The sequence below is a fragment of the Uranotaenia lowii genome, chromosome 3 (genome assembly GCF_029784155.1).
Source record: "Uranotaenia lowii strain MFRU-FL chromosome 3, ASM2978415v1, whole genome shotgun sequence".
Classification (NCBI taxonomy): Eukaryota; Metazoa; Arthropoda; class Insecta; order Diptera; family Culicidae; genus Uranotaenia; species Uranotaenia lowii.
In genome coordinates, this window is record NC_073693.1 from 13,954,218 (window position 1) to 13,967,034 (window position 12,817).

At 32.4% G+C, this 12,817-nt stretch overlaps 1 long non-coding RNA gene across 1 annotated transcript; it reads right to left on the minus strand.

Moving 5' to 3' along the window:
• Positions 1-5,162: 5,162 nt before the first annotated feature.
• Positions 5,163-8,181, minus strand: LOC129756864 (uncharacterized). Its single transcript, XR_008739546.1, has 6 exons — positions 8,004-8,181; positions 7,853-7,942; positions 7,582-7,777; positions 7,187-7,511; positions 6,598-6,673; positions 5,163-6,542 (listed from the first exon to the last, which is right to left on the minus strand). It is a non-coding gene; the product is annotated as an uncharacterized LOC129756864 (long non-coding RNA).
• Between the last annotated feature and the right edge of the window lie 4,636 nt (positions 8,182-12,817).

A 12,817-nucleotide genomic window follows, 5' to 3' on the forward strand; every position in this document is an offset into this window, starting at 1 on the left:
AAGTTTCGATTTTGATTCTTTTTATTTGAATCATTCATCAACGTAAGTTTAGCATATTCGATAAAACTATTTTTAAAATATATTATCGTCATTCCATAATATATATCGTTATTTTCAATAAATACTTCTTTTCAAGCATTCAAATGATTTTCATTTTTAATTCCAGCATCTTGCATAGCAAACCAAACTTCTGAATTACATCACAATTACCTAGCTTCCATTCCGTTTGTATGATTAAAAATATTACTTTTTACCCTCACCGAAAATTATTAACATAACTTTTTTTTTATACTGTTTGGTTTGTTGTAAAAACATCTTAATTTAAATACTTCAAATATTTAACTTTCCAACTCTAAAACTTCGCACAAATAAACTTTTCCAAAAGGCAACCTGCTTTCGTCCCATTTGAGTTATTGAATATTTGAGCCTTTTAAAAGCACTTCCCAAGTTGAAGTATTTTAAAAGAATTTTTCGTTTTCTAAGTTACATTTTTGATTATTACCATATTAAGCTACAATAAATTTAAGCATTAGGCTTTCAAGCTTAAATCATGATTTATTTTTATTATTATTATTTTTTTAAATATCTTTAATATAAGTCTAACTTTCTTTCGTTTGATTCAAATGATTTTTTTTTTAATGTTAATATGTTCAACCTTTGTTGGTAGGATTTAATTATTTTACATGAAACAAAAAAAATCGACTTCCAGGAAACTTTCAATTCAGATACGTTCCATTAAAATTAAATTAAAATTCATTTTTTTTTTAAGTGTCCCTTTGGAGCTTTGAATGACAACCTTTCTAATAGTCAGTTTTGATTCAAAATTATTTTCTATTAGATTTATTGGTTTTAAATTTCTCAATTCAAATCCCTGTCATTTTTCGTTTTGATTCTAACTGAATAGTTCGTAAATCAATCACTTTTATTTTATTATTCACTGTATTCATCTTATTGTATTAAGTTTACGCTCTTGATAGAAACTCTTAACAAAATAAATATTTTGTTCTTAAATCATGCTTCGTGTTTATCAAAAACTTCTTTTAATTTAGAAAACTACTATCCTTTTAGCTTCGACCTTCAATATTCCATAAAAACAAACTATCTTAAAGAATGTAAAATTGCCTTCGTTCTATTTAAACCATTCATTATTTCCAGAATTCCCATTTCCAAAACATTCATTAGAAAATATTTCATTGGTGAAAGGAACATTTTCCTATTAAAATGATCCAACTATTATCGTTTCGATTTCCACACTTGCACAAAAAATCACTTCAACTTACTTTTGATCCATTTGAATCACTTCAGCAAAACAAAACTTCTAAATTGCATTTCAGCTTGCTCTCATTACGTATGTATCTTTAACAAATTTCATTCAATTTTCTGCTTTTACTAAACTAATATGAGTAAAATACATATGAATTGTGTACCCATTTATTCAAATCCTGGAAAATCTATTTCCTGGAAGGATTTCAATTCAGATACGTATGTATACCAATAAAACCATTAATTATTTTCTTCTAAACTATGCCTTTTAGAGTTTTGGCTGGCATCCTTTCAGATAGTCACTTATCGAATAAAAATCATTTTCTATTAGATTTATTATTTTTTAAACTTCTGAATTTAAATATTCCATTCATTTTTCTATTCCAATTGAATAGTTCGTAAATCAATCACTGTTACCAAAAAGTATTCTTACTTCATTTTGATAAACTTAACTATTCATCGTACTCTTTTAAATTTACACTCTTGAAAAAAAAACTCATAACAAAATAAATGTTTTGAATTTATGCTTCGTGTTTTTAAAGAACATTTCTTTTAATTTAGAAACCTACAATCATTTTAGCTTCGACTTTCAATATTGCGAAATAAAACTATATAAAAATTATGTCAAATTGCAATTGTTCTATTTGAACCATTCATCATTTCAAGAATTCCCATTTCCAAAATATTTATTAGAAAATATTTAATTTGTTCGATCAAAACCTTCCTGAAAATGATCCAACACTTTCGTTTCGATTTCCACATTTGCACGAAAAATCACTTCAACTTGCTTTCGATCCATATGAATCATCTCAGCAAAATAAAATTTCTTAATTGCATTACAACATGCCTTTATTTCGTATGTATCTTTAAAATTTTCACTAAATTTTCAGCTTTTAGTTAAGATTATTTACAAAAAAAAAACAACTTGATTTAGATTCATTTAAATTAACAATCCTGCTAGTAAATTTACACTCTTGACTAAAATTCTTTATATTTTTTTAAAAAATGTTCTTTGTTTCAATAGAAACCTCTTTTTAAATTACTATTTCTAATCTCGGGTCATTTGAGCTTCGACTTAAGTACTTATAAGCAACTTCAATACACTTCCAAACAATTCTAAAAAGAATAACCACATGCATTTCTTCCATTTGAACCATTCATAATTTCCAGAAATGCTTTAGAACATTTTTTTTTTAAGCAAATATATCGTTTTATCGATGAAAACTTTTTTTTATAGAACGTTCAAATAATTTCCGTTTAGATTTCTGCCCAGTAATGAAAAACCATGTTAACTTGCTATAAATCCATAATTTTTCAGTTTCGATCGTGACTTTTCTAAAATTAGTATTTTTGTATTAAATATTATTTCAACTAACACTTCATTTGAGGTAATCATTTTCAATGCGTTTCCAAAAAGCAATTCAACTTTCTTCCACTGCATTTGAATCATTTATCATTTTCTATTAATTATAACATTTTTGAATAAAATTTCTTCCTAGTCTTTGTCTGTCTCGTTTATTTTAAAAAGTTTTTTGTTCTTTTTTTTCCAATACTCCAATCATTTTTCGTTTCAATAACAAGACTGTGAATCCGTAACTAAACAGCACTTCAATATTCATTTAGATGAAAACTCTGTTAAATCTACTAAACAATAACATACAAATACTACGATTATTTTTCCATGTTAACAATTTCCCAATACAGGTTACTTTTCATTCAATTGAATCATAAATCATTTTATTTAAAATTCCCCCATTGCATAAAACTTTGAACCAAAATAATCGTTTCTGTGAAACAATTTTGTTTGTTCTAGTAAAACTGCTGATTACAAACAGGTACTATTTTTACTTATTTCATTATGTTATGTTTGATTTAACAAATCTATTTATTAATATACAATCTGTTTCGTTTTAATTTCATTACTTCGCTTATTTTTTTTTTTTTTTTTTTATTTAACCAACAGAATTTACTTTCGTCCAATTTGTTTTATAAACCACATTCTTATAGTTATGATTTATACAAAACCTCAGTTTCGAAATGGTTTTCCCTTTGTTTCCGTTGTTTTAAATACTTTTAAATCAAATACTAAAACCTTGAAATTGTTTCCATTTCCACTAACTTGTCAATTTGTCAACCATTCCTCGTTTCCTATTCAATTCGCGCTTTTCAATACAGAAAACTCTAAATAAAAACACAAGTTTCGTTTCAATGATATTTCCATTTTTTTTAAATGAAAACTTTCAGTTTTCAAAAAATCATATAAAATGAATCCTCAAATCAATTTCGTTTTGTTTCCAATGACGATTTAAATTACGTTCACCCAATTCAATAATTTATTATTTTAAATAGAATTTTCCGCTTAGAATAAATAAACAGTTTAAAAAAGCCTATCTTTTGATAATATTTGGATTGTTAAAAAAAACTTATTTTTAAATTGATGATCCTATTTAGTTCAGATTTTAGTACTTCGCACTGTACCCGAAAAGTAATTCGCCATGTTTTCGTTCCAATTGAATCATTATTCTTTTTCTTATGGTATATCCGTTTTTTTAAATTAAATTTCGTTTAAATAAATAAACTCATATCTCAAATACTTCAGTTCTTTTTGGTTTTGATTTCAATACTTCGCATTGAAACTTTTTTCATTTTATCTTGGCGTCGATATATTAATCTCATTCATTTTTCCTTTTCAATTTTAAGCTTGTTTTAAATACTCTTTCAAAAGACTTTTTTTCGAAAATTCAACGCTTGTTTCAGTAAAAAAAACTCTTTAAATAATCATCAGATTTTCCATAATTTTCGTTTTGAATTTAAAACTTCGTATAAAGAAATTGTTTCAAAGAACCTTTTGAATTTGCTTTCGACCCTTATGAACGTTTCAGTTTTGAATAAAATGAAATTCTTTTCAAATAATTTTCCACGAAAAAAAATTTTTTCTCCGCAAATATAACAATTTTTGAATAATTGTAAATACTAATTTATATTGAAATTTCTATCATTTTTCGTTTCACAAATTCGTTCAAAGCAGCATTTCAGTATTCATTCATAAAAATTACATTTTCATTTCAATTTGTGTATTGGTATAAATTCTTTCAAAAATAATTTCTCGCTTAGAAAGAATTAATTCCAAAAAATTATCCAACCATGTTCGCCAGTTAAAAAAAAATGTTCACTAAGTTTTTCTTGCTCCTCCTAAATGAATTCATGTCGCTAACTATGTACTTCACAGAACCATAAGTCACTATCAATCCTTCATAAAAATAATTTACACTGCCCAAATTTTCATTTAAATCTTCACTTTTAAACTTCTGAGATAGAACACATCACAGTTAAAAAAAACTATTCAAGCAACAAGATGGCGGGAGCGTATGCTGCGCCAATGTAGTGACCGCGCGTCTTCAATTCGCTGAAATCATCTCTCAAAAACGCGTGCTTACTCATCGAATATACTTTCTTAACTGACTTCTTCAACCTGCCTATGAAACTAACGACTTTTCTTTCAATCATGCATACTACCAAGACATCAATTATTTAATATCTCTATGCTCTCTATGCTGATTTTCAATCGATTTCACGAACACACTTATTAAGCTACTGTTTTTCTCTCTTCTCATTAATGTGATAACTCTTGCTAACGCAACTGGAGCACGTTCTCACAGTCGCGCTGACAAGAGCAAGTAACATATAATTTATTTGAATTAAACGTTAGCTCTAGTTCGTCTATATTCATCTAACTTTATTCTATTTTTGGTTAATCAATAATTCTATTTATCTTCTAACCAATCCTATTCTCTACAGATTACATCTATCGTTTTACTTCATTTAGGATCTATAGAAAAAAGCAAAAAAATGAATCGTTCATTTACTTAACAACCCGTTCCCTGTATCGTTTTTTGTGTCTAAACGATTCCATTTGATGAAAAAACGATTTGTTCAATCGTTCATTAATAATCCGGAAACTATAAAGGTAATCTTTTGGGTGTCTTGGGTAGAAGATAATGGGAATAGTTAACTGTATGATATGGCTTCATGCGGGATGAACGATTCATTTTTTTGCTTTTTTCTATAGATCCTAAATGAAGTAAAACGATAGATGTAATCGTTATCTTATCGTCGACTTGAATCATTACGGATGATAACGCGTATCTTCAAAGGATCATTTTACGATAAATAATAAAGAAGAAAATTATTCATGTTTAAAATCGTTTAAAATAATATATTTTATTCTAATATGGGTTTCGATTATTTACATTAGTTTTTTGCTTAATTAACAAATCATATCATTCGTATCACCAATTTGGTGATAATTTTACATTGGGCAGTCCTTGGAATACATTGCTGAGTACCTATAATACTAGAATTATTACTGAATGTAGTGTCTAGATTACTCTATCTGTAAAACTATGAAAATCTATTTTTTATCACAAATCAGTACCTTCACCGAGTACCTTTCTCGCAAATAGGGTTATTACAATCCTGTCCTAAACTAATAGACACAAAACTAATTTTAAATTTGCTATTGTGCAGACGTTATAAAATAAAAGATTTTGCAAAAAATTTAAATGATGTTCAAAATTTCCAACAGATATTGCTTTTGTTTAGCAAATGATTTTTTATAAATGTCTAATTACGATTTATCAAAAAAAGATCTACGGATCCAATACATATCTCATGGTTTTCGGAACATGACTTGGAATATTTTTTTCTCATTTAGCTTTCTGTATTTTGTACTTCATTTTTTTCGAAGTTGGTTTTCATGCGACTTCTGACGTAAGTGCCTTTTTGTATATTAAATTTTCTATACTATTTCTGAGTATACAGTCAAAAAACTATGTCAATAACAAATATCAATTCTTACAACCAGTTTTAAATCTCAATTTTCAAATATCTTCATATCTGTTAAGGAATTTCAACTCTGTATTGAAATGCTGTGTTTCTATTTTCACATCTATTGGAATGATTACTACCTAATCCTCTACGCTCCTGGATATTTTTTCAATTTCTTCAATTTTAGGTAGCTTTTAAATATGTAGGTATTAAATTGGGGATGAATGATATCCAGCTGTTAAAATCCATAGCACCAAATAAATTTAAAAAAGGTACAACACTTAACAAGCGAAATCCCCTTTGTGAGAGGGTCAATGCTTATGACATCAACCCCTACTATAGGTTCCAGAATATTTTTTAACAATCTCTACGGGAGAGGGCAGATCGTTTCCAGGTTCCGATTACCCTTTCGAAATGTGCGACGTTACCGATGGAGATTTTTTCCGATTTATCTGAAAAAAATAAACTTAATTACAATCAAATTAAGAAAGAATTACTAAATTTTACCGTCAGTTGCGGTGAGTCCAGAAGGCCAGATGCGGGCTTCATCGTGTAAAGAAATCACGAATGGACATTTGAAAATCTGAAACAAAAGTAAATCCTGGATAAATATTAATTGGCTAGAAAAAAAAAAGAACTATTTCATAAACTTTAAATATAGTTTCAAAAACCAACCATTTTTCCAAAAATCTTTGATTAAAATTTAAAAGTACATATCTTAAGTATACATTTAATCTGGGAGCGTTCATATATTGATCTGAGATAAGAGTTGGTATTTTGTGGTGACGTAACGAACCTACATTTTCGCTAAATTTATTTATATTTCAAAGAACGGAATTTCTGATTAAAAGTTTCGAATCAATTTTTATTTTCCATTCAGTGAATCAAAAACATAAAAAACAAAAATTTCAATTTGAATTGTTTGAATGTTGTATCAGATTTTTCAATCTCACGACAATATTTTAAACTTTGATCTATTGTTTGACTTTGAATCCATATTATTTTATTTAAATACATTTAATGAGTTTTTTTTTCGATTTTTATACTGATTCTCGAAATAAAATTCTAATTTTGCTAGTTTGTAAATTAAACCTACCTTTTCTTAAGTCCTTCAAAATGCTGTTGCGATATCGGCGGAGAGAAAGATGGCATGGAAATCTCTACATGGCTGTGTTGATGGTGTTGACCGCCACGTTTTTCTGCCTCCTCGTTCATAATTTATTCCTACTGAGTCCATACCTTGGCGATAAAAATGTTGCCCACCTTTCCGACAATAATCGTAGCTGTTTTTCATCAGCACTCGTCATGAGCGATCACTTTAACAAATTTGTTTTTACTGCTGCTCTTCCGCCCGAACTCGCTATCGCTGCTGCCGTTGTGGTGCTCATCCAGTGAGATGGTTCTTTTGCTGGACTGACGAGCTGTATGGATGGATTCGAAAATAGAAATAATTCAACGGAAATTATTTTTTAAACGAATTTGATATGGTACCTGCCAGGAGCTCTCCTGCTTTCGTTGTTTCTTTGGTGCATGGGATGCTTATTCTCCCGATTATGCGACATGGCTGAAGATTAGCAACAACCATCTCCAATCATCCGACTCGTTCGAGGTTGTGGTAACGGCCGAGCCCCCGACAAGCGAATACAGCTTGTTCCGGAAACGCCAATTCAGCGAAATCAAAACTAACCTAAAAAAACACAAAATCACATAGCAAATTAGAAAACATTAATCATCAAGTTCAGGATAATCTTCTTAGCTTTACCTACGTTTCTGATCTGAATTTGGCTCTTCCTTTGGAGAACATCTAGGAATTCTTCCTTCCGGTTCCGCTTATTGAAACATCTCGCACTGACTACAAAAACAAAACAAAAAATTATTGTAAAAAATCGTGATAATATATACAATTTGCCTACCAATTTTTCTCCCAAAAGATGGCAGATCCGGTAGAAAACCTGGTACAATCGATGCCAAACAGCCACTACCGATACACGTCGAGGGACTCGGGTATCCCGTGAAGGAACGGCTATCCAGGTTCCGATTAATTCCGGTGACAATCACTTTTTCGAGAGAGAAACAGTGAAGGCGCGTCTCCTACTGTAGTAAAGACGCACGACACTATACTCGCTAACTTTCAGCTACTCAGTTCAGAGTGACGGCTACTCAGTTGTCGCCAAAACCACACCTACTCAGTTCTGACTAAACGGCTTTTACTCAGAACTGACTAACAGCCCTTTTCGCGACAACTGAGTCATGGTTACTCAGAATGCGCGAAAAATTCTGAAGCGGTTTTTGGCCGCTTTTCTATGCTAGTATAGTTAAAACCTGTATTATTTTTCAGACAAATGATGGATTAGTTGATCTGATGAATAACAAAAGTCCAAATGTTGTGCAAACACATTTATTTAAAAAAAATCACAAACTTATGGAAATTTTTTTTTCCCGTCGGGTTTAGTCTCCCGGGCCGGGACCCATGATGCCGTAATATTCCATAATAATTGTGTTTGAACCATGATTACTTCGTCACAGAAACCTGTAATAAAAATAATATTGAATTAATAGCCAGAAATTACCTTTAGAATGAATATTCACCTTGTAAATTTTCTAGCTTTTGCCGCACGAAAACAACCAAGTCTGACCGCCGCGCACAAACTGATCAACATTTACTCAGTTGTCGCCTTCAAGCACTCGAGTTCTCTGAGTGCCGAATTTTCTGACGACTGAGTAATTTTTCCGCTGATTTTTGAGTTCATTAAGATCAGCCGTCGGCTGCTTCATACATGAGGCGACGTCTGAGTAAAAGGTAGCCGTGCTCTGAGTATTTCAAATTTAGCGAGTAGTTTTTCAAACTGTTAACTGTATCTTTTAAAAATAATTTGGAATAATCTCTAGCGTATACGGATAAGTTTGGACACACGAATAATGATTTTACGAACAGCAACGATTACCGTTATCAGATCAGTATAATACTGACGATTGGTTGTACGGTTTTTGATTATGCGGGTAATCTGACTATGATCTCTGATTTTGAATTTGGATTTTTAATTCTAATTCTCCGTTCATAAATTTGTGCACACACTGTTCGACTCTCAGCCACTCTTCTTTGGAGGGAGAGGAAGCTTTCTTCCTGAGAGATTTCATGCACTTTTCGCCAAGCCAAAGCTTTTGAATTTCCTTCCCATTTCCCATGCTATCCTCTGTTTTCATGAGAGCCGCGAGAGAGTTGGAGAGAAAGCTTATGTTGTTTTGGCACAGTGAGAAGCAGGAGAGAAAGGTCCGTTCCAATCAAAGGCAATGAAAGAGATGAAAATATTGTCACCCGTTTCGTTCTACAAAACTGTGGGAGAGAGCATGGTTTTGTTTTGAATTTCGAACGGAACGGTCCATTCAAATCGCTCGATCAGCTCTCATTCAAGGTTCACCATCCGTAGAGAGCGGTCAGGATCGTTCCGTATCAGCTCGCGTCGCGTCGTTCAGGCTCCGGCATATCCATCATCAAACGCATCATCAGTTTTTTTTCCTACCTTTTCTCATTCATTTGTTGTGTTGAGTCTCGCGTTCTCGTTCGTTCTCACTCGCTCTCATCGCCGCCGCTGCATACCGAATTATCATTGGAGCTGCTACTGCAAAGTTTTCGGTTGATATCTCACGTCACGGCTCCACCAAACCGCCAGACAGGTTTCAACTCAGCGAAACTGCCCCCCCAAAGGTTGGGGAAAAGCGCGAGCCCATTACAAAGTTGTTGTATTTACACCATCAAATTGTTGCTGATGATTCGAATTTTCGTCGACGCTGCAGCGGCCGTTTGATTGTTGCTGGTGTGGGAATGTAGCAAGAGAGAAAGGAAAAAAATTACGATACCGTGCTCATCTCTCTGCTCTGTTGCACTTGTTTGTAGTGCGAGTTCGTGGTGCGTGGCGGCTGGATTGCTTGCTGATGCACTTGTTTTGATTTGAATTTGAGCTTGGGCGCCCTGGAGCAAAGCGCGAAGGTTCGTTTCCGTTTCCTTTTTCCTTATTCGTGTGTTTTGCTTACTCGCGGTGACGATTACGGGTGATCTAGCTGTTAAGGGAACAGTTCAACGGGAGGAAAAACACGGAGAGCGGAAAGAAAATTCCGTGAGTGATGTAGCTGCTCATTATCAATTCCCGGGAAGTTTTCCGACTTTTTTTGGGCTACTGAAATCCTCCTTTTCCGATTCAAGAAAAGTTCAAAGAACAAATAGAGACGGACGGACACCGGAAGCGCGGAGAGAACTTCGAAGAAAATAAAAAGTGAAAACGACGAAATGATGGGTTGTGCAGCGGGGGCCGCCGAATGAAAAAAGAAGTTTGCGCCGACAACGACGCCCGCACGGAAATACAAATTTCCTGCTCCCTGGAAGTGGAAAAGAAGTAGGCGCGCGATCGATGCGGGGGATAATGTGTATGAATAAGGCAGCAAATGAGGCGTAGGTAGCAAGAGGGTGGCACCCAGTCATCCACCCTCGCCCGATTTGTGTGTGTACTGTTGGGTGGGAAATTTTCCTGGAAAATCTGCACCGATAGCAAGAAGATTCCCGGTAAATTTGTGTCAATCAAACGGATTGAACGTGTACTGTTAGGTTGTGCAAGAAGGTAAAAACAAAGTCGTTTTGTGTTGACTTTAAAATGGCTTTTTTGATGTTCAAATTGATCATGTGGAAGGGAAGAAAATGATAACAAATCACCACCGTAAAAAAAATTACCAACATATCGTAATCGTACTGGAATTGTAAATTGTGTGTAATAATCCAAACCCAACGAGGAGATGGCTCGCAAGAAAGGAACAACGAAAACGAGTAAGTAACTCAACTACTTTTCCTTTAAAATTTATCTTTATTTATCAGATAAAATTTAAAAGTTTGCTTAGGTAACCAAGCATTCAAGTCACAAAATGAACTGATACCAAGTTTCGCGACCCTTATCAGTGTAAATTTGGCCCATCAATATTTATTAAATCTTGTGAATAAGGAAATTTTTTTAAGCCAAACGTGCTAAATCGACACACGATTTTTTTTTTTGAATTTCAAAATATTTTTAAAATTAATTTCTAAATGTAAGAGTAGTTTTCAAAAGTCTCTATATAGTTTTACCTCATAAATACTTCTTTTCGTTCTTACTGATGAACTTACAAAAGAAGTTTTATTAGCCCTTTTTTGATTATCTTTTATTAATCGAGTTTTTGACAACCAGTTTCAGTTTTTGACTTTTAAGGATACAGTGTTCAACAGACATGTTTCATGCAAAAAGCAAGAATAACAAGTGAAGTTTTCAAATATCCATGAAATAATTTTTGTCTCATTTTTTCAAAATGAGTTGGTTTAGAATCAAATTTTAATTTGGTATTTGATAAAAGGGCTCGAGCTGTGGTGATCAATTTAATTTGGAAATTTTATTCTATTATTTTTGTAATATCATCATCAGATGTTCACAAAACAAAATTTATGAGGTCTTCAACAATTTTTGAAATTGTAAAACAAAACAATGATTAGCTAAGAATTTTGTTGGATTTATTCCAAAATGTAATGAAGACTTTCCAAATTGATGTGAAAAAAGCATCGCTTATAAAGACGTTAAAGTATTTGATACAAGATCAAGCTTGCGAAAACTTTTGTTAGAATCTTCGGGCCCTTGCATTGATTTTTTTATTCATCTTGATTTTATATTAAGAAACCAGTTAAAACCTGTACAAATAATCATTTTCAAACGGGAAAATTGGAAACAACTTTGGAATTTTAAACCGAAAAATCGCTAGCTACCCTGAATATTGTTTGATTTTAGGGGAATGTCGATCTTCAAAATGGATTCAGATAAACATCCGTATCCACCTAAAATAGCGGAGCTTGAAGAACGAACTCGTATGGATCAGTCATTTTCATTTATAACTTTGGGAAGCTTGTTTTTGTAAAAAGCAAAAAAAAATTAGACACGACGTTTAAAAGATGTTTCAACCTTCAACCTATGGATAAAAATTGAGCCAATAATTTGATGTAGACACAAATCTACTTTTTTTTTTAAATGTGCAGACACAAAAGACGATCAAATTCCGAGAATCGATAACGACTAAATGCTAAACAGATGGCACTGTTTGGTAATTAAATTAGTACTCGAATTGGACCTTTGATTGAATTTCCGGCTTAGCGAGAAAAAAAATAAAAGAACTAAAAGATCGCATCGAATACAAACCCATCTAATAGATTTTGGCCAGACTAAAGAATCTGCCCCAAAAATCGAAAATCTTGGCTGGAAAGATCGATCTTCCACTGATCGGCCAATCTCAATCTATGCAACCGGGTTGAGAGAGATCGATCCGAATCGAAATTTTTGCATGACTTATGACTTTATGGTTTGTTCAAACTTTGCTCCCTTTTTTTCAAATTTGTCGTCAAATAAATATTAAGAAGGAATCCTTATAGCTACAATTGGCTTCAAGTTTAGCCCGAAAAAGTCTGTATGTGCAATAGGGTGGTCCAAAAGTAGAGCTGTGTTTCGGAATCGAAACCTTGAGGACTGAAATCGCTACTCGGCGTGCCAGAAGGCTTCCTGCCACGCTAAATTTCGCAGATTTGTTATATCAAAACTCATTGTTCATTGCTCATTGTTCATAGCAAAATTGCTTGAAAATATGTTTCACCAGGAGCACAAATTAAAAGCAAATGACTAAAACCGTAGGGGTCCTGCACAACAGAGGAACCAAAAAAAAAATACAA